At 33.1% G+C, this 20,623-nt stretch overlaps 1 protein-coding gene across 4 annotated transcripts in view; it reads left to right on the plus strand.

Annotated features, from left to right (window-relative positions):
- Positions 1–19,481, plus strand: part of Syt1 (Synaptotagmin 1) — a 167,048-nt gene extending 147,567 nt beyond the window's left edge. For all 4 annotated transcript variants that reach the window (XM_067767054.1, XM_067767056.1, XM_067767055.1 and 1 more), the window contains exon 12: positions 6,436–19,481. The gene's annotated coding sequence lies outside the window, so the exon portion shown is untranslated. The remainder of the gene's footprint in view (positions 1–6,435) is intronic.
- The last annotated feature ends 1,142 nt before the right edge of the window (positions 19,482–20,623 follow it).

The following is a 20,623-nucleotide window of genomic DNA, read 5'->3' on the forward strand; positions in this document are numbered from 1 at the left end:
TCTCTCCAAAAGCGAGTCCTTTTCCATGTTTTGAACAAAAGTAAGGCACGTGTTTAATTACAGCATGAACTTTAGGTGTAATACTAATTTCCACGTCCTCATAACTTGTTTTAAATTTATTAATACGCACTTTGAATTGCGGATCTAGATTATGCGAAAAGCAAGAGTTAACTACCAGACCAAAATCTTGGAAACACTGAACGTATTTCATACATTTACGGCTATGTTTTTCTGAAATTCTTCTCAAAATATCTACATTTTTAAGCAATTTTTTGCAGGAATTGCCGTTAAAAGAAGACTGTCCGAAGTAAACTTCACGATCTACATGGCATTCTTTACCTCTTTCATTGCTTTCTATTTCAAATTCTCTTAACGTGCTTTCATAAAGTTTATTTATAACGCCAAGTAAGAGATGAAGTTCCGGAGGTGGAATCAACTCTATTATTTCAATGTCTTCATCAAAATCAAAGAGTGGTTTGTTTGCACAATTTTTAAAAAACTGAACGTGTTCTTTTCCGTTTTCTTCCCAAGCTCTAACATTTTTATACTCAGTTGAGCAGAGCTCACAGAGTATATTAACTTTGATTGGATAACGGTTGGTTGTACAGGTATAAAGGAATCGAGAAAGATATAGACTTCCATATATCAAAATCATCAGTATCGAAAAAAAATTTGATTGAACCATGTCCGTCCGTCCGTCTGTCCGTTAACACGATAACTTGGGTAAATTTTGAGGTATCTTGATGAAATTTGGTATGTAGATTCCTGGGCACTCATCTGAGACCGCTATTTAAAATGAACGATATCGGACTATAACCACGCCCACTTTTTCGATATCGAAAATTTCGAAAAACCGAAAAAATGCGATAATTCATTGCCAAAGGCGGTTAAAGCGATGAAACTTGGTAGATGGGTTGACGTTATGACGCAGAATAGAAAATTGGTAAGATTTTAGACAATGGGCGTGGCACCGCCCACTTTTACAAGAAGGTAATTTAAAGTTTTGCAAGCTGTAATTTGGCAGTCGTTGAAGATATCATGATGAAATTTGGCAGGAATGTTACTACTATTACTATATATGTGCTAAATAAAAATTAGCAAAATAGGACGAAGAACACGCCCACTTTTTAAAAAAAAAATTTTTTTAATTCAAATTTTAACAAAAAATTTAATATCTTTACTGTATATAAGTAAATGAAGTCAAAATTCAACTCCAGTAATGATATGATGCAACAAAATACAAAATAAAAGAAAATTTCAAAATGGGCGTGGCTCCGCCCATTTTCATTTAGTTTGTCTAGAATACTTTTAATACCATAAGTCGAACACAAATTTACCAATCCTTCTCAAATTTGGTAGGGGCATAGATTCTATGACGGTAACTGTTCTCTGTGAAAATGGGCGAATTCGGTGGAAGCCACGCCCAGTTTTTATACACAGTCCACCGTCTGTCCTTTCGCTCGGCCGTTAACATAATAACTTGAGCAAAAACCGATATATCTTTACTAACCTTAGCCCACGTACTTATCTGAACTCACTTTATCTTGGTATAAAAATGGCCGAAATCCGACCATAACCACGCCCACTTTATCGATATCGAAAATTACGAAAAATGAAAAAAATGCCATAATTCTATACCAAATACGAAAAAAGGGATGAAACATGGTAACTGGATTGGCTTATTGACGCAAAATATAACTTTGGAAAAAACTTTGTAAAATGGGTGTGACACCTACCATATTAAGTAGAAGAAAATGAAAAAGTTCTACAAGGCGAAATCAACAGCCCTTGGAATCTTGGCAGGAATACTGTTAGTGGTATTGCATATACAAATAAATTAGCAGTACCCGACAGATTATTTTCTGGATCACATGGTCCACATTTTGGTCGATATCGCGAGAACGCCTTCACATATACATCTAAGGGCCACTCGCTTTTAAAACCCTCATTAATACCTTTAATTTGATATCCGTATCGTACAAACACATTCTAGAGTCACCCTGGGCCCACCCTATTGGCGATATATCGAAAAGGCGTCCACCTACAGACCTAATGCCCACTCCCTCTTAAAACCCTCATTAATACCTTTAATTTGATATCCGTATCGTACAAACACATTCTAGAGTCACCCTGGGCCCACCCTATTGGCGATATATCGAAAAGGCGTCCACCTACAGACCTAATGCCCACTCCCTCTTAAAATGCTCAGTAACACCTTTCGTTTGATACCCATATCGTACAAACATTCTAGAGTCACCCCTGGCCCACCCTAATGGCGATATCTCGAAAAGGCGTCCACCTATATACCTAATGCCCACTCCCTCTTAAAATGCTCATTAACACCTTTCGTTTGATACCCATATCGTACAAACATTCTAGAGTCACCCCTGGCCCACCCTAATGGCGATATCTCGAAAAGGCGGCCACCTATAGACCTAATGCCCACTCCCTCTTAAAATGCTCAGTAACACCTTTCGTTTGATACCCATATCGTACAAACATTCTAGAGTCACCTTTGGTCCACCTTTATGGCGATATCTCGAAAAGGCGTCCACCTATAGAACTAAGGATTACTCCCTTTTAAAATACTCATTACCACCTTTCATTTGATACCCATATCGTACAAACACATTCTAGAGTCACCCCTGGCCTACCCTAATGGCGATATCTGGAAAAGGCGTCCACCTATAGACCTAATGCCCACTCCCTCTTAAAATGCTCAGTAACACCTTTCGTTTGATACCCATATCGTACAAACATTCTAGAGTCACCCCTGGCCCACCCTAAGTGCGATATCTCGAAAAGGCGTCCACCTATAGACCTAATGCCCACTCCCTCTTAAAATGCTCAGTAACACCTTTCGTTTGATACCCATATCGTACAAACACATTCTAGAGTCACCCCTGGCCCACCCTAATGATGATATCTCGAAAAGGCGTCCACCTATAGACCTCATGCCCACTCCCTCTTAAAATGCTCAGTAACACCTTTCGTTTGATACCCATATCGTACAAACATTCTAGAGTCACCCCTGGCCCACCCTAAGTGCGATATCTCGAAAAGGCGTCCACCTATAGACCTAATGCCCACTCCCTCTTAAAATGCTCAGTAACACCTTTCGTTTGATACCCATATCGTACAAACATTCTAGAGTCACCCTTGGCCCACCCTAATGGCGACATTTCGAAAAGGCATCCACATATAGACCTAATGTCCACTCCCTCTTAAAATGCTCAGTAATACTTTCCGTTTGATACCCATATCGTACAAACATTCTAGGGTCACCCCTGGCCCACCCTAATGGCGATATCTCGAAAAGGCGTCCACCTATAGACCTAATGTCCACTCCCTCTTAAAATGCTCAGTAACACCTTTCATTTGATTCCCATATCGTACAAACACATTCTAGAGACACCCCTGATCCACCTTTATGGCGATATCTCGAAAAGGCGTCTACCTATAGAACTAAGGATTACTCCCTTTTAAAATACTCATTACCATCTTTCATTTGATACCCATATCGTACAAACATATTCTAGAGTCACCCCTGGCCCACCCTAATGGCGACATTTCGAAAAGGCATCCACATATAGACCTAATGTCCACTCCCTCTTAAAATGCTCAGTAACACCTTTCATTTGATTCCCATATCGTACAAACACATTCTAGAGACACCCCTGATCCACCTTTATGGCGATATCTCGAAAAGGCGTCTACCTATAGAACTAAGGATTACTCCCTTTTAAAATAGTCATTACCATCTTTCAGTTGATACCAATATCATACAAACACATTCTAGAGTCACCCCTGGCCCACCCTAATGGCGACATTTCGAAAAGGCATCCACATATAGACCTAATGTCCACTCCCTCTTAAAATGCTCAGTAATACTTTCCGTTTGATACCCATATCGTACAAACATTCTAGGGTCACCCCTGGCCCACCCTAATGGCGATATCTCGAAAAGGCGTCCACCTATAGACCTAATGTCCACTCCCTCTTAAAATGCTCAGTAACACCTTTCATTTGATTCCCATATCGTACAAACACATTCTAGAGACACCCCTGATCCACCTTTATGGCGATATCTCGAAACGGCGTCCACCTATAGAACTAAGCCCCACGCCCTTTTAAAATACTCATCAACACCTTTCATTTGATACCCATATCGTACAAACATATTCTAGAGTCACCCCTGGTCCACCTTTATGGCGATATCTCGAAAAGGCGTCTACCTATAGAACTAAGGATTACTCCCTTTTAAAATACTCATTACCATCTTTCATTTGATACCCATATCGTACAAACATATTCTAGAGACACCCCTGATCCACCTTTATGGCGATATCTCGAAACGGCGTCCACCTATAGAACTAAGCCCCACGCCCTTTTAAAATACTCATTAACACCTTTCATTTGATACCCATATCCTATAAACATTCTAGAGTCACCCTTGGTCCACCTTTATGGCGATATCTCGAAAAGGTGAACTAAGGATCACTCCTTTTCAAAATACTCATTAACAGCTTTCATTTGATACCCATATCGTACAAACATATTCTAGAGTCACCCCTGGTCCACCTTTATAGCGATTTCTCGAAAAGGCTTTCACCGATAGATCTAAGGCCCACTCCCTTTTAAAATGGACAGTAACACCTTTCATTTGATACCCATATCGTACAAACAAATTCTAGAGTCAGCCCTGGTCCACCTTTATGGCGATATCCCTAAATGGCGTCCATCCATAGAATTATGGTCTACTCTCTCTTAAAATACTCTTTAATACCTTCCATTTGATACACGTGTCATACAACCACATTCCAGGGTTACCCTAGGTTCATTTTCCTACATGGTGATTTTCCTTATTTTGTCTCCATAGCTCTCAACTGAGTATGTAATGTTCGGTTACACCAGAACTTAGCCTTCCTTACTTCTTATCATTGATATTGTCAACTTAAGAAAATTATGAAAATGTTTCATTATTATGGACGTCATTAAAGCTTGATAAATTTAAGTGTAAAATTGCAACAGACTTGGCGAATATATTAATAGGCATTATGAGTCATGCCAGTAAATATCCTTGCACTTGGTGTACAGTATCTAGTGACAATTTAAATACGTGCGGTATGCTTAGAACGCTTGGCGATTGCTTAAAAAATGTTAGAGCTTGGGAAGAAAACGAAGGTAACAAGAACATGCTCAGTTTTTTTTTTAAATTGTGCAAACAAACCACTCTTTGATTTTGATGAAGACATTGAAATAATAGAGTTGATCGACCTCCGGAACTTCATCTCTTACTTGGCGTTATAAATAAACTTTATGAAAGCACGCTAAAAGAATTGGAAATAGAAAGCAATGAATGAGGTAAAGAATGCCATGTAGATCGTGAAGTTTACTTCGGACAGTCTTCTTTTAACGGCAATTCCTGAAAAAAACTGCTTAAAAATGTAGATATTTTGAGAAGAGTTTCAGAAAAACATGGCCGTAAATGTATGAAATACGTTCAGTGTTTCCAAGATTTTGGTCTGGCAGTTAACTCTTGTTTTACGCATAATCTAGACCAGCATTTCAAAGTGCATATTAATAAATTTAAAACAAGTTATGAGGACTTGGAATTAGAGTATTACACCTAAAGTTCATGCTGTAATTGAACACGTGCCTTACTTTTGTTCAAAACATGGAAAAGGACTCGCTTTTGAAGAGAGCAAGTTTCTGAATCTGTGTATGCAGATTTTAAAAAGACGTGGGTTAAGTACAGTGTTAAAATATCTCATCCAGAATACTCTAGTCGTTTATTGAGAGCAGGTTGCGAATACAATAGTTGCCATTTGTGGTTCAAATAAATTGGAGAAGCTGATTAACGAACTTTTGTGGTTTCAAACAAAAATATGCATTATTTTGTAAATTTCGTTTAAAATAGCTGTTCGCATTATATGTAACGTTACATAAGATAAATGTCTGCATTCTTTTTTGCAAAGAAACATGATTATTATTGCGTTAAAATAGAATTCCCTATCAATAACGCGAGGAAAACTTTAATTGCAAAAATTAAAATAACTCTAAAAAAAAGCGCCGAATATGCGATTTCGCGGTTGGCTTTTTTTGACACTAAGCACCGTTAAAGTGGACTGCAGAATAAGTTTAAGCGTAGTTTAACTGACAAACTGAGTTCGACTTATACTAAAAAACTGCGCCTAAGTTGCATTTATAGAAGAGATTATAATTCCGATATCAACGGGAAATATTTGTATGGGAAATCTAGTTATATCATTAACGATTAGGAGTTAAGTACGGTAATGAAGATGGTCTTCTTATATGTTACTAGGTCTTAGTTTTTTTTTATAATTGAAAATTTTTTGTTGGCTTTAAAAAAAGACGCCCTATACATAAGTTTGCAAACATACCTGTATTAATTAAGAATACAATTTTTAACAGCTGTTCATCAATACAATGAAATCATGTAGAAATCGCAAAAAAATCAACTTTCATATAAACATACAATACATAATTTTTATGTAGTTACCCATTAGCGCAAATGAGCACCGCTGTCTGTTAGTGGTGCTTAAAAACAACTAAATAAGAAAGTGAAAGAAACTAAAAAACAAAACAAGCAAACAAAAAAGCATGCCGTCAAAAACAAATAAACCTAAAGCAAGAAATTTATTTGTTGACTACACAAACTGAATATATATATATATATACATATACAATACAATCCATACATATAAGGCAAAGTACCAAAGAAGTGACAACTGACAAAACGCTCATCATAAGCTCCACTGAAACACAACAAGCAAGTCTGCATATGGCGTAAACCATCTGATGTTGAAGAACAACATATGCATACATAAATAATATATACCTATATATATACATAAATATATACAAAAAAATTCCAAAAGATTTTCCAAAAAAAAAACTTTTGTTTTCGCAGTATAAGCTAAATAGGAAATATTCGATAATAACGCAACCCAAGCAAACAAAATATACAAAAACTTATAAGCAAGTTAAAAGAAATGGCCTAAAACAGGGCCTCGACGTCGATCTTGAATCCAACAATCAAATACACCGTAACAAAACTACCTAGAAAAGTTTTGGAAAACAACAAAAATATACAATATGTATATGCAACAATGAAGTAAGCAGTCAGTGTGAACTCATCATTATATCTAAATATATATGTACGTATGGCTATAAACTAACAACGTATTCACAGCTCGTGGCGGTTGTTTTAATGTGGCTTTAACCGCTTGGAGTCGAGTCGATTCCGGCAAAATTATAAAAGAAAAAAATACAACAAAAATCTCAGCCCAAAAAAATAATCAGTTATAAATAAAAATACATTATAATATAAAAATAGTAATAATACTAGAAATAAGTTTAATAACAAATAAAAATACAAATAAAACTCAATAACTGTTGACTTCCTGTTATAGTGTTTGTATAAAAAACAAATTTGTATTATATATGCTAATTATATACATTGTGCTGTACCGTTTTGTATCATATTGTATCTATTTATGCTCCAGTGATCGCAAGTAACAGTTATCATAAAAGAGAAATTATAATTATTTACTGTTTATTTCAAGAAAAATATTTTTTTTTCTAAACCCCTAAACACATTGTAGTAGGTAAATTTGGCGCCAATATATTTGGTTCAGGCATGTAAAGATACCATAGAAGTATCAATACCTTCTTCCAAGTAGCAGTATCAGACCGAGAGTATCTATTCTTACTTATATCGGTACTTATTTTGTAATACATAATTTATACTGGGATGGACTGCTAAACACGTTCGAAAATGCCTGTATAAGTTTCAAAAGCCGCGGTTTTTCCTCGGTATCAATAATCCGAAGACAGAAACCAAAATTATGACTTCTGTGGAGGGATATTTAAGAAAAACAGTAAAACAATCATGCTTTTTTTTGAAAACACATAGGTCGGACTTATGTAGAACTTTTGCTTCGATTTGATGGCACTAATAAGCAGACTTACATAAAACGCCCTGCTGCGTTGCTCCGCCTATATATATCTTTCTACACAAAGTTTGTGAAATGTAAAGCTTGAGTTTTATGCTAATCTGGAGTTATATAAGCTCGTTGGTCAATTCGAAGGAATGTGTTTCATTTTTTCATGTGGAAGCCCCACGTGTCAAGGTGTCAAAGTGACAAAAGCATTTATGTTAATCCACCTCAAGTTAACAATATTTCAACCTTCTGCCCCTCTTTACAATCCACATACTTTGTGTAGCAAGATATATTTCCTGCCATACATTGAACTCATATATCTGGCGAAGGTACGCATCAAAAATGTTTATGTGAAACCGGCAATACACATGGCCGGTATTGAGTACCCAGGGTTATTTTGTAAGGGGCAATCGCCCTTTTAAAGCTATCGGGGGAAATTTTTTATTTCTGCCATTGGGTTATTAATACTGGAGTAAGGATTTGTTTTTCTAAATCACCATCTACAACTTCGGATAATCGTTACCCTGTTAATCGTTACCCTCCATTCCTTTATTGCTCTTTAATATTCTAATTTAAGAAAATATCACCTCAGCTGGAATAAATATAATGGATGGACGTAGATATGTGTCAGAGTATATTCACCGTATTTGTGAAACAATTCCAAGTGTTAAGGTCGTTTCTTTAACACGTAATAATCAAATTAATCAATGCGGGGTGTCGCACCTTTCCCACGAAAGAGATGAGCGGTGATACATTTGCCGATAAATCATTTTTCGATAAAACTACTATTTTCCGATACCTACTCAGCACTCGGTGCAAAAAAATTATTTACAAATTTTCTTGGTATCGGATTAAAAGTATATGTATATGCATGTATTTACGCGTATCGTTTCATGCCAATTTGGTTTGACTACTTCAATTTAGATGCAAATGCAGCAAGGATGTGATCCACATAGGATCTGGATCACTGTCTATTGGAATGAGGGGTTTGGTAGTCTGAAATGTTTCCGATTTTAAAATTAGTTCCCAGTTTGAGTCAGAACGCTATATTTTGACAGTTTTTCACGTGTTGTCCTCCAACATAAGCATTATAGAGCGGAGGTAGCTATTTAATCCTCTTCTAATCTTGATCTGCTTTCAGTGTTGTCTGGATGGAGCTATATCAATCGCGATGACAGACTTAATTAGTTTGGGTATATTCATAGTCGAAATATAGTGGGTACTTAAACGTATGTTTCAACTTTTTTGACAAACAATCCATAGGAAATTATGTCAAAAATCTGTAACTAACTTCAAGCACATACTTTATTTTGACTATGCATATGCCCCATTGAAATCGTGGATTCACGCAGGTTTTGGCCAGACTGAAATCCTTATTAAACTAGCCCTAGGATCATTTTCTTTTTAAGTAGGGTAACAAATTTCAACTCATTTAATTATGTAAGGGCTATACAAAAGATATTAAATTAGTTGATACATTGGGTTCTTACTGTATGGGTGTTTAATCGTTTCAGTTAAAAACGATTTCAGAACTTTCACCACCTGTAGCGGAATTCACTAACTTATTTAACCACATTTGCCATCGCTTTATTTGCGAATCGATAACTATAACGATTTCGTTATTCAGTAACTATTTTGTATCGATATTCGTTTATCAACGATCAGCTGTGATGTTAAATAAACGGCAAGTAAATTGGCTGCGTTAAAATCACGAAATTAATATTTATGGCAATTTTAGTTAAAAAAGAAAATCGGAACTTGAATTAAATACTTTCAAATACGAAAAGCGGCTTTATTTATAAATCAAATGGCAATTGAGTATTTGGCGTATATTTTATCACAAGATGCAGAATTACTAAGTCCATTGCCAGTGGACAAACACATTCTTAGAGAAGTAGATGACCCATTCCACTTGAATGCATCGGAGTTTCTAAAGCTGTACCGACTAACCCCAGACTTGGCTCATGATATTATTTGTCAACTTGATGGTCAATTCAAGTGGTACAAGAATAACTGCGATATCAACAGAGAAAAAAAAAGAAATTAATACCGTATTTACTTACCTTTTGTTAAAATAGGTAAAAACTTCACAAAAAAGCAGTTAGTATACGAAATTTATTTATTTTTGGCATTCCTTTTGTGCTTTTTGCATTTTTTAGGTTTCGTTAAGCTGTGCTGCCACCTTTCTACTATTAAAACGAAATTTAAATGTCATTTATATCGAGTCGTTAAAACTAAGTTAGTGAATAGTACAATCGATAAGGCAAGCGAAAAAATCGTTAATTAAAATCTCGACAAATCGCATCGTTATAAGTTAATGAATTCCACTACTGATCTTTTTTAACAAAGAGCGCGCCTTCCCTTCCTCTGCATTTACTTGCATGGACTTAGTCTCTAGTTATTATTTGAAAATATTTGCGGTCACTGATTTAAACTTAAACACCTAAACTTTCAATGATCTCTCTTGAATTCCGTTTTCAAATTGCGTACTTTCGGATCTAATAAAATTTGTTTGGAAAGAAAAAATTTGTGTTTTGTTTAACAGTTCTATTGTTTATTTGTTTACTTCAAATATTAAAAAGTAATTTTCAATTTAAGATTAAGTGAAAAAGTTTTCATACATTAAAGGTTTATAAACCTATTTTATTTTTTACGAATTTAGGGGTTAATATTTCAGCTGTTGATATGAAAATCTATCAAAAAACAAAAAAAAATATATATTGCGTACATAAGTAATATTTTAAAAATACAAGCCGTAATATGTAATTATATAGTGCAAACAGTATATGGATAATATTGTTTGCTATTTTTGTCATCTCTGTTCCAATTGTAATGTAAATTATAACTACATTTTTTTCTATATTTACATATATTTAAAATTAAAAAAAAAACATATGAAGCTACTTAAACGTTAATAATGAAACTTTTGATATCAAAAAAAATTAAAATTTAGTCTCCATATTCTTAACATTAGTTTTCATTAAAAATAAGGGACATTTTTTTTCTGTGCCCTATGGGTTTCGACGCATTCAGCTTATGTTCAGTGAGTCTAATTCGAATTGATACGCAACGGCTTGTTTCTTAATATACGAATAATCGGTATTGATAAGTAAACAAAAAAATAAGATTTCTCACGCACTCTTTTGCAGACTAATTCTGACTGTGAGGGAACGCACCTAACACTGGCGTATGTTAGTGATATACCACTTGCGTGAAATTGAAATCTAACTGACTGTATTTACTACCAGACCTGTTCTGCAAAACAAACGATGTAAAAAAACCTAAATCGTACCTATGCTAAATGCAAGTCGCAGCTTTTATGGCTTTCTAGTTTGTTTCGAATTCTCATTTTAAAGTAATTTAATAGTGTCAAAGTGATTTATTTTGGCTGCAAAGTCATTTTCTGATTATGTGGTGCTTTACAAATGTTTATATTAATCATAAAAAATCCTTCAAACACGCTTCGTGTTTTCATGTTGGTATTTTTTTTTTTTTTTTATCTACCCCTTTTATGAGACTAACATAAAACAAAGAGTATAAACTTTATTGTGCAACATACTTTTAAAAATACATACTGTATATATATTTATACTTTTTAATTAAATATTTTTTATTAGGAGAAGGAAAGTTTTATCTATTAGAACTAATTTAAAATGAAAATAATAACAGAAAACGAAAAATGTACAGCGGCTGATTTAGTAAATTGTTTCATATATATGAATGGTCTGCTCAAAAAATATTGTAAGCACTAAAAAAATATTCAGGAATGCAATAATGTAAATTTTATAATTAAGTAGAACACAGTGGTGGCCACCGTGGTGTGATGGTAGCGTGCTCCGCCTATCACACCGTATTCCCTGGGTTCAACTCCCGGGCAAAGCAACATCAAAATTTTAGAAATAAGATTTTTCAATTAGAAGAAAATTTTTCTAAGCGGGGTCACCCCTCTGCAGTGTCTGGCAAGCGCTCCGATTGTATTTCTGCCATGAAAAGCTCTCAGTGAAAACTCATCTGCCTTGCAGATGCCGTTCGGAGTCGGCATAAAAACATGTAGGTCCCGTCCGGCCAATTTGTAGGGAAAAATCAAGAGGAGCACGACGCAAATTGGAAGAGAAGCTCGGCCTTAGATCTCTTCGGAGGTTATTGCGCCTTACATTTATTTTTTAAGTAGAACACAGTTTTTTATACCTTTTCCAGTGAGTATACAAACTATGATTTTTGGTGGTAAATATGACATTGCACACTGGTTGGGCTTATAGGGAGTTGGTGGCCAAAAATACTTCCAGTAGAGATATCAACGTAAAACTTTGGTCACGGCTTTACAAATATGTGAGAATTATTTTTTCATAAAATTGGTGCGGGTGATAGCTTCACACCGACCCACAACCACCCTCTTTCACCGCATACATACAAAAAGTAAGTACACTCAGAGAAAAACGCCGTTCTAAAATCCAGCACCACCGGACTCAATTCAAGCTTTTCATGTTCTTACTTTTTTGTTCTTGAAAAATGAACGATCTGTTCTTAAAACAATAACCTTGTTCTTGAACTGACACCATTTTCTTTAAAACAGAACGGCTGGTCTTAAAATATGAACAAGTGTTCTATTAATGAGAACGATGTTCTTAAATTAAGCCCAAGAAAAAAAAAAACGGTACAATTCGTGTGCACTACAACATTAAATACAACATTTGGCACCAGCTATCAAGCAGTTGTAATAGCCCAGCGGCTATGAAGTTCATCTTGCGATCGTGTGGCGCGAGTTCGCTCCCCGTCAAACTCTGAATTTTTTTAAAACAATTTTTTTATGTTCTATTTTTTTTAATTCTTATTTTTCGTTCAGTTCCATTTACATATGCACAGGTAATTCTCAAACTTGTTATGAAATGTTTTAAGTATATATGCAGGTTACATCTTCAAATAAGAATAATTTCTCAAAAGAGAAAGTTAAGAGAAAATGCTTATTATGCATTTTTTCTTAAACTTTTGAATTTAAATAACAATTTTTTTGTTATAAATATTTTTTATTTATGACAAAAAAATTATTGTTAATAAAAAATAAATAAATATATTTAAAAAAATACTTTCCCCTCCCACCAAAGGTCAAGCACGAACCGTTCTTAAATTGAGACCGAAAAATGTTAAATCGAACCCAAATCGTTCTCGAAGAGTGAGAACGAAAAATCCTAAATCAAGCCCAATTAGTGCTTGAAATGAGTACAGAAGTGTCACTCATCAATACCAAACTGGTCATAAAATACGAACGGTGTGCTTGGAAAAATTGTTCTTAAAACAATCCCATCGGTCACGATTTAAGAAAAAACGTACTTAACAGACTTTTGTCAACGAATGTTCTTAATTTTGAACTTGTTTCGTTCGTTTTAGAACGATTTTTTCTCTGAGTGTAGATGTGAGGGGAAAAGTGGTAAGATGTATCTATCGCAAACACAATGTTTAATAGGATTAAGTAAAGAAATTGAAGTTATTAAAAGATCTGGCATACATAATAATAACAAAACAACAAACACACACAAAAGTTTACATTTGCATATCGTCAACTGGATAAAATAATGTCGTATGTTACATGTGAGCACATATAACATACGACAATAATCAGGGTGACGCTATCAGTAAACTGCCGCAAAATATAGTTAGTGGCAGAAAGTGGCAACTGATATTAAAACTTTATAATCTTAAGACTTTGGCTAATAATAAGATATAAGTCCCAGCGTGAGGATCGGTGAGAAACCCAACTAAACCTTTAGCTGAAATTTAAATATTCGTGCAAATAAACACTAATGAAGACTGGTGAAATTTTAAATAACAAAAAAAACACATAAAGCCAAAAACTTTAAAATTATTTTAGAATGAAGTAAATACCTTTGGCTTCAATAGCCATTTTTACTTATTTCAATACAATGATGTTTTATGTATTTTTAAATAACTTAAACTTGCACTTTATTTTTAACTTGCTGACACTGCAAAAACCAACTAATACCATAACCTCACTTTTAAAGCTATTCTTAAAGAGTACAGTTCGAATACAACAAAACCAAATATACCTTTTAAAAGGCTGTTCTTATAAGAGATACTAACGACACACTTGGTGACAAACTTTCAATTTGATGTTTTTATTTTTGGCCTTTGGAACCGTGCATTGGAATATTTGGTGTTTGAGCAATCAAAGATAATAATATTAGCGGTAGTCTGCAAGCAGACTGGTTGTACAGAAAATGGCGCTTACAAAGTCTTTCGAACAGACCAATCCTATATATTTACTAAAACATTTAATTTTATTGATATTTAAGCTAATGAATAGTATAAATCACTAACTTCATTAACGAAATTCGCCATTTGATAACTTTAACGATTCCCAAGTTAATACAAATGTTTCACCAACGTCAAATAATAGTATGAATTCCGAAAAATTGCATTGTTAAAAGTTGCAGATTAACTTATGCTTAGAGTCGACTTTAAATTGATTTTCGTGTAACCGTATGATAAAAATTTGAATCAGACTTTTTATTTTCATGACAAAAAAAAAAAACAACTAATGCAAATAAATTATTGTAGAAAGTTAAACTTCACCCGTGATTTCAATAAGAAAATATCATTGGCTCATGGAAGCCAAAAAAAATATATAATAATAACTATTTTAATAAAAGCGCATAACTAGTATGTAAACATATGTATGTTTTATTTTTTATTTATTCATATTGTTATATGGTTATGCGTGTCATGAACAAAAGTGTTGCTTTTTTAAGTAATTCTTTCTAATTAAGAGGTGTGATTTATTTATTTTTTTTTTTTTGCTTGTTGTTATGTTGTAAAAATATTTATTACGTAATTATATTCATGCAATGTTTAGATTATTTTTTTATTTGTTTACTAGTAGAGTTTTACACTTATTTTTATTTCACCTTTGAACACACACATTACAGCAAAAATATAATACTATCTTTGGATTGCATTTTTGTCATTCAGTAATTCTTAAGCTTTCTACTCTATTATGCTATGTATATCCCCTTAAGTGATTATCCCCTTTTTTGCCTAAATGTGTGTAAATTGGCTAGATATATGATAACATAAAATCTATTTGTAAGACATATTGCTTTTATTTTTACAAAAACTCGTTGGCGTTTATGACAAAAATAATATTGATAATAAAATTTAGAATTTGAAAACTCATATTTAAAACTATTATTAAAATATTTAAAGACATATTAAGAACAATAATAGCTATTACTACTAATTTTTAATGTATTAAGGGTATTAAAAATAAATAAGGTATACCAAATAGCATGCAAAAAGTTGAAAAAATATATATATATAAATATTATAATTCAGTGGTGACCAAAATTAAAACGAAACATAAGCAAAACTATTGAATTAATATATAAGTGACAAAAGGTAAACAAAATCTGTATTTAACAAAACAAGAAAAAACAATTTAAATTTTTTTATTACATCTATTAATATTATATGTTTTGTCCTGTATAAAAATTTTTAAGGTACACAGAACAACATATGTTAACAATTGACCAAATTGGAAGAAACCAAAAACTTATTTAAACAAAAAAAACACGAATAAACCAAAACAACAGCAACACTTTCATACAAACAACTATTATTGCAAAGTTTAAGACAAGAATAATTTTGGTATAAGTTGGAAAGAGGAGACGATGTTTTATGTTAGAGGCAGTTATTGTATAAACCTGAGTATGCCTGAATAGGCACTCATTAATGCATAAAAACTTCAATAGCTGCAAAATTCTTGTAAGCGGTGTAAAAATATTCTGAAAATGTAATGGAAAGCAAATAAATATTAGACTATTTATAGCTGCACTATAAAAAAAAACGACATATGTAATATAACCAAAAAAAATTAATAATGATTAAAATTATATACATATATATACAAAATACCTATATATACATATATACATACACTGAAAAAAAATTTAGCACTAAATAAATAAACTTGTTAATTTCGATTATAATGTGTTATACATACAAACATACATACATTAGTAACAAAACTTTGAGTATAAATAATAAAATAATTCAAAGAAAAAGAATTACTTTAATTTTGTTTTAATTATAACGCATCATATGCATTTACACTAGAACATTGGATCAACAATTTATTACACATAATATCGGCATTGCTAGGTTGAATATCCATCACTAAAAACAAACCTAGGTACCTCTCTTTTTGGGCTTTTTTAAGAACCCGCCATATTTACGATCTCTTTTTAAACATTTATACATATTATGCATAATAAAATACTATATACTACATACATACGGTCAATCTCTATGATCTCAGCAAGTTCAGCTTCAGTTAAATATGTATGCCAATATAACATCTGCAGGCAATCTAGGTATACCGGCATCACTATTCACTAACTTTTTTAACAACATTTGGCAACGGTAAAATAGCTTAGCAATAACTTTAACAATTCTGTGGTTTTGTGGTTTCTGGTTGATTAGTGGTTTTTATCAATTCCCCTTAGACCTTTCCGTAAATTATCAAATTTCAATATTAGAGAACCACGTTTTCTCAAATTGAATAAATACTAACGAAGTGTTGGCAAACAAAGTTAGTGAACCGCTCAATCGACAATACAATCAATAATTGACCAGGGTAAAAATATCGATTTAAGAAATGGCAAAAGTTAGTGAATCGCGCTACTAGTTTTATATGGTATGTGTGCGTCCAGAAAGAAAACTTTATAAGAACTTATGTTTCATAAACATATAAACTCTATACATGTACTTTTTGTGGCCTTTTAACTGAAGATATTGGCTAAAATATGTGTATGGGTGAATTTTATTAAATAAATTAATGATTTGGCTTGCGGAGCCAAACCTGTGGGAGGCTTTTGGTCATTTCGCAAGTCGTGTTATAATATTTTTTGTTTTGGGATTTAATTTTTTATAAAAATATCAATTTACAAAAATAAAATATAAAAGTTTTTACCATTTTTTTTCGACAAACATCCGCAAGCCGGTATCGGAAAGTAGGAAATCGATAGTTTCTGAAGCATAACTTCCTATATACATAGTTTAGCTAATCTTAAGGATTTTTGATTATTCCTTGCCTTCTGCTGCCGTTCGAAACACTGAACTGTCGATTAAAGAAAACTCACTGTTGGTAGTAGAACATCACAATTCAAATTATTACATACTTCACTTACAATATGTTAAAATCAAACTGACTGACTATTCCTTAGATTGTGCTGCTTATACTCTCAGTTGACTCGTTCACCTCTTTCTCCAAGGGTCTAGACTTTTTGCGAAGCGCCTTCTCAGTTAGCTGTTTGTTTACTTCTCTCATCTCTCTGCATATCTTATTTGCTGTAGTCATCTATGTATATGTATTAGTAATGTCGTGTGTGCTCTTGGTTTGCTGTTTATTTGTGTGCGAAGCTTTTGAGACAACTGTTTACATTGCTATTTTTTCTGCAGCATTTGTTTACTAGCGGCATAGTGATGTGTCCTAATTGCTAATATTCGCCACAATAGGTAAATTAAACCCGAGTTCAAGTTGACATAACCATAACGCCATAGTCATAACCATATTTTTACTTATCCATATCAAATTGACATCAGTTATTGGTGCCTTAACCTAAAAATCGTGAAAATTTCATAAAAATGAAGAAAACGCAAACAATCACAAACATATACCACAAAAAATTATTATCTTAGTCAAACTTATCCAAAACAGTAAATAAAAAAAAAGTTAATAAATTCTCCAACTCAAATATTTTTAGGTTATGGATATAGCGAAAACCCAAAACCCAATTGGTTGGCTATGATATGGTTATAGCTTTAGCGTTATGGTATGGCACCATTAATCGATTAAATTGACTCCCATAAGGTTGGTTGGATCAGCTGTTTTATCTGGTTATGGTTATGTCACCATTAACTCACAAATCACACAAGAAGATTGGGCAATACGCATGTAAATATTAGATCAGCTGTTTTTTATGACGTATGAATTGACCCTTTTCCTTTAGCTCTTTTTTTTCTCCCTCTTTTTTCTCCCTCCTTTTTTCATTCGCTCAAGGGGAAACTGTGACGTAGATGCGCAGAACGAAGCAATTTTGAACTCGTGAATGTGCAATCTGGGGAGGTGATTTGTGTCACTAACTGGCCCCTTAATCCTCACGTTCCAATGAACAGTGATCCAGTTACCGATAAAAATTTAACATGCACATGGAACAAGAATGTGATCCATATGGATCCATTTGTTGTTGCATTTGCATGTTGAATCTTTTCGGTATCTGGATCACTGTTCATTGGAACGGGGGGAATGTAAATACCACCATATCCGTTTTGGATAACGTTATCAGTTTTTTCTTGTACCTTTAAAGGATTTATTGAGGTATACATTTTTTAGAAAAAGAGAGAGACAACATATTGATTAATTTCAAAAGTACCAAGAGCATTCATTGATCGATTTTTGTAAATCTATAGAAAATCGACGTAACTATATATTTTGTATAAGATTTAAACATATAAAATAAAAAAAAAATTGCTAGGAACAAGAAACGATTCATATACACACCCGGGAAACTAAAGAAGGAAAGAATAGACTAAATACGAGAATGAATATGGTTTACTACTAAATTGAAATTACACAAAATAACATAATCATCAGCACCGCATAGTATGAATTAATCAGCTAAAAAATCAAATAAATAAATAAGTACATACTGGCATATGATATAGGCGTACACGCAAATATGTACCGGAATGCACAAAGTTTCAGTAGAATAAAAGTTTAAAGCAAACATATATGTATAATCAATGATTAGGATAATTAGGCAATGTAATGGTGACACCGATAGCTAAATAAAAGTGGTTAAATGAAGTAGATATATTTATTCCGTATGAATTGAACAGGAAAAGGAACACGCAAACATACCCGTTAATTTATAATTGTAGTAATATGTTGTATATTTTTCTCGTTTTTCCTTTATAAATCAAATTATATATTTTTTAAAGGTCAAACATTCCAAATAACATAATCTTCATTAGACGTACATATTTAATCCATTAATTTATACGCATACATTTATACATATTAAAATCATATGCATTACTTTTCACAAGTCCATTTTCACATTCATTGTATGTTAAATCAACTGAATGTATTATATTATAAATGCGTACATATACAGTAATTAGAAAAAAAAATTATTTATTAGAAACTAATCTGTCTCATTATGAAACTGTTAAATGCTGACATAGAAATGCATAAATACTTATGCAACGATATGAACATTGGGTATATTTATTCACGTGTAATGCAACTGTATTTTAGGTATGAATTTTGTTTAATGCAATGAAAAAATGCATATATTATTATTATGAATTTAAGTATTAGAAAATGTATTAAAAAACAAATTAGGACATAAATTTAAATAAAATTAAATGCAGAATAACATCCGTAGTTAAATGAATACAAAATTTATATAAGTTAAAATAAAAATGTTCAAAACTATAGTTTTGTTGTCACTTGTCTATTCTTTTGAATTTTCGGAAACTATTGGAAGAGGTAAGGTAATTCGTATTGTTGTGATGATTTTCTAACAGGCTGAGTTTAGAATAAAAACTGATTTGTATACACAACGGGATCTTTTATCATCCATTGGGGTATCTTTATATTATTAAAAAATTAAAATAATATAATCCGAAGAGATTTAGTCCAAACTTCTCTTCCAATTTGCGTCGTTCTTCTTTTTCCTAAAAATTGGAGGGAGGCTTTTAATTAAAATAATGTAATCCGAAGAGATTTAGTCCAAACCTCTCTTCCAATTTGCGTCGTTCTTCTTTTCCTAAAAATTGGCGGGAGGCTTCTACTTGTTTTATGCCGACTCCGAGTGGCGATTACTGACTGACTGGCTGGCTGAATGGTTGGCTGACCGCCTGTCTGATATCTGCCGCAAAGAACTCATAACAATTGCTGATATTTATTGTTGTTGTTGCATAAGCAATCACAAACAATCAAAGGTGACAGGAAAGAAAGTCAGTAATTATTGTTCACCTGATTATTTGCTCTCTTTCATATTGCTCTCAAAATATTGTGACGAATATTAGCAACAGTAAGGGATACTATCATCTCTAAGCTGATGCTAAGGTGACTTGTATGCACATCCATAAATCAATCATTATGTATCTACATAAACTAATCAATCATTATGTCTATACATATGTACGTACACGCAGCGGAGAAGCAACACACAAACACATGCGGATATCTTATCTGAGATGCTCCCAAAAGTATGCAATTGTAATTGTGGAAGTGTCGCTCACAAATACATGTGCATATGAGAGCTACACACGTGCATCTGTAGTTATAACTATATACCAATAATTAAGTAAAGTCTGGAAGCACCTAGAAGATGCAACGAGGAAATCACACAGTATAAAAGCAGCAACAGTAGAGGCGCGATAGTCAGTTTTGATTAAGCACGCTATCTGTCGAGCAATAGTAGTGCTGTGAAGTACGTTATATTGTGAAGAACTTTAATAAAGGCCATTTTGCATTATTGAATAGTGGAGTTATTTATTCAACAGTTCAGTGATTCGAACGTTAGCAGAAGATTGCAAATAAGGGGAATTGCAGTAAATTCGTCACAATATTA

This window comes from Eurosta solidaginis, chromosome 2 (genome assembly GCF_040869045.1).
Source record: "Eurosta solidaginis isolate ZX-2024a chromosome 2, ASM4086904v1, whole genome shotgun sequence".
NCBI lineage: Eukaryota > Metazoa > Arthropoda > Insecta > Diptera > Tephritidae > Eurosta > Eurosta solidaginis.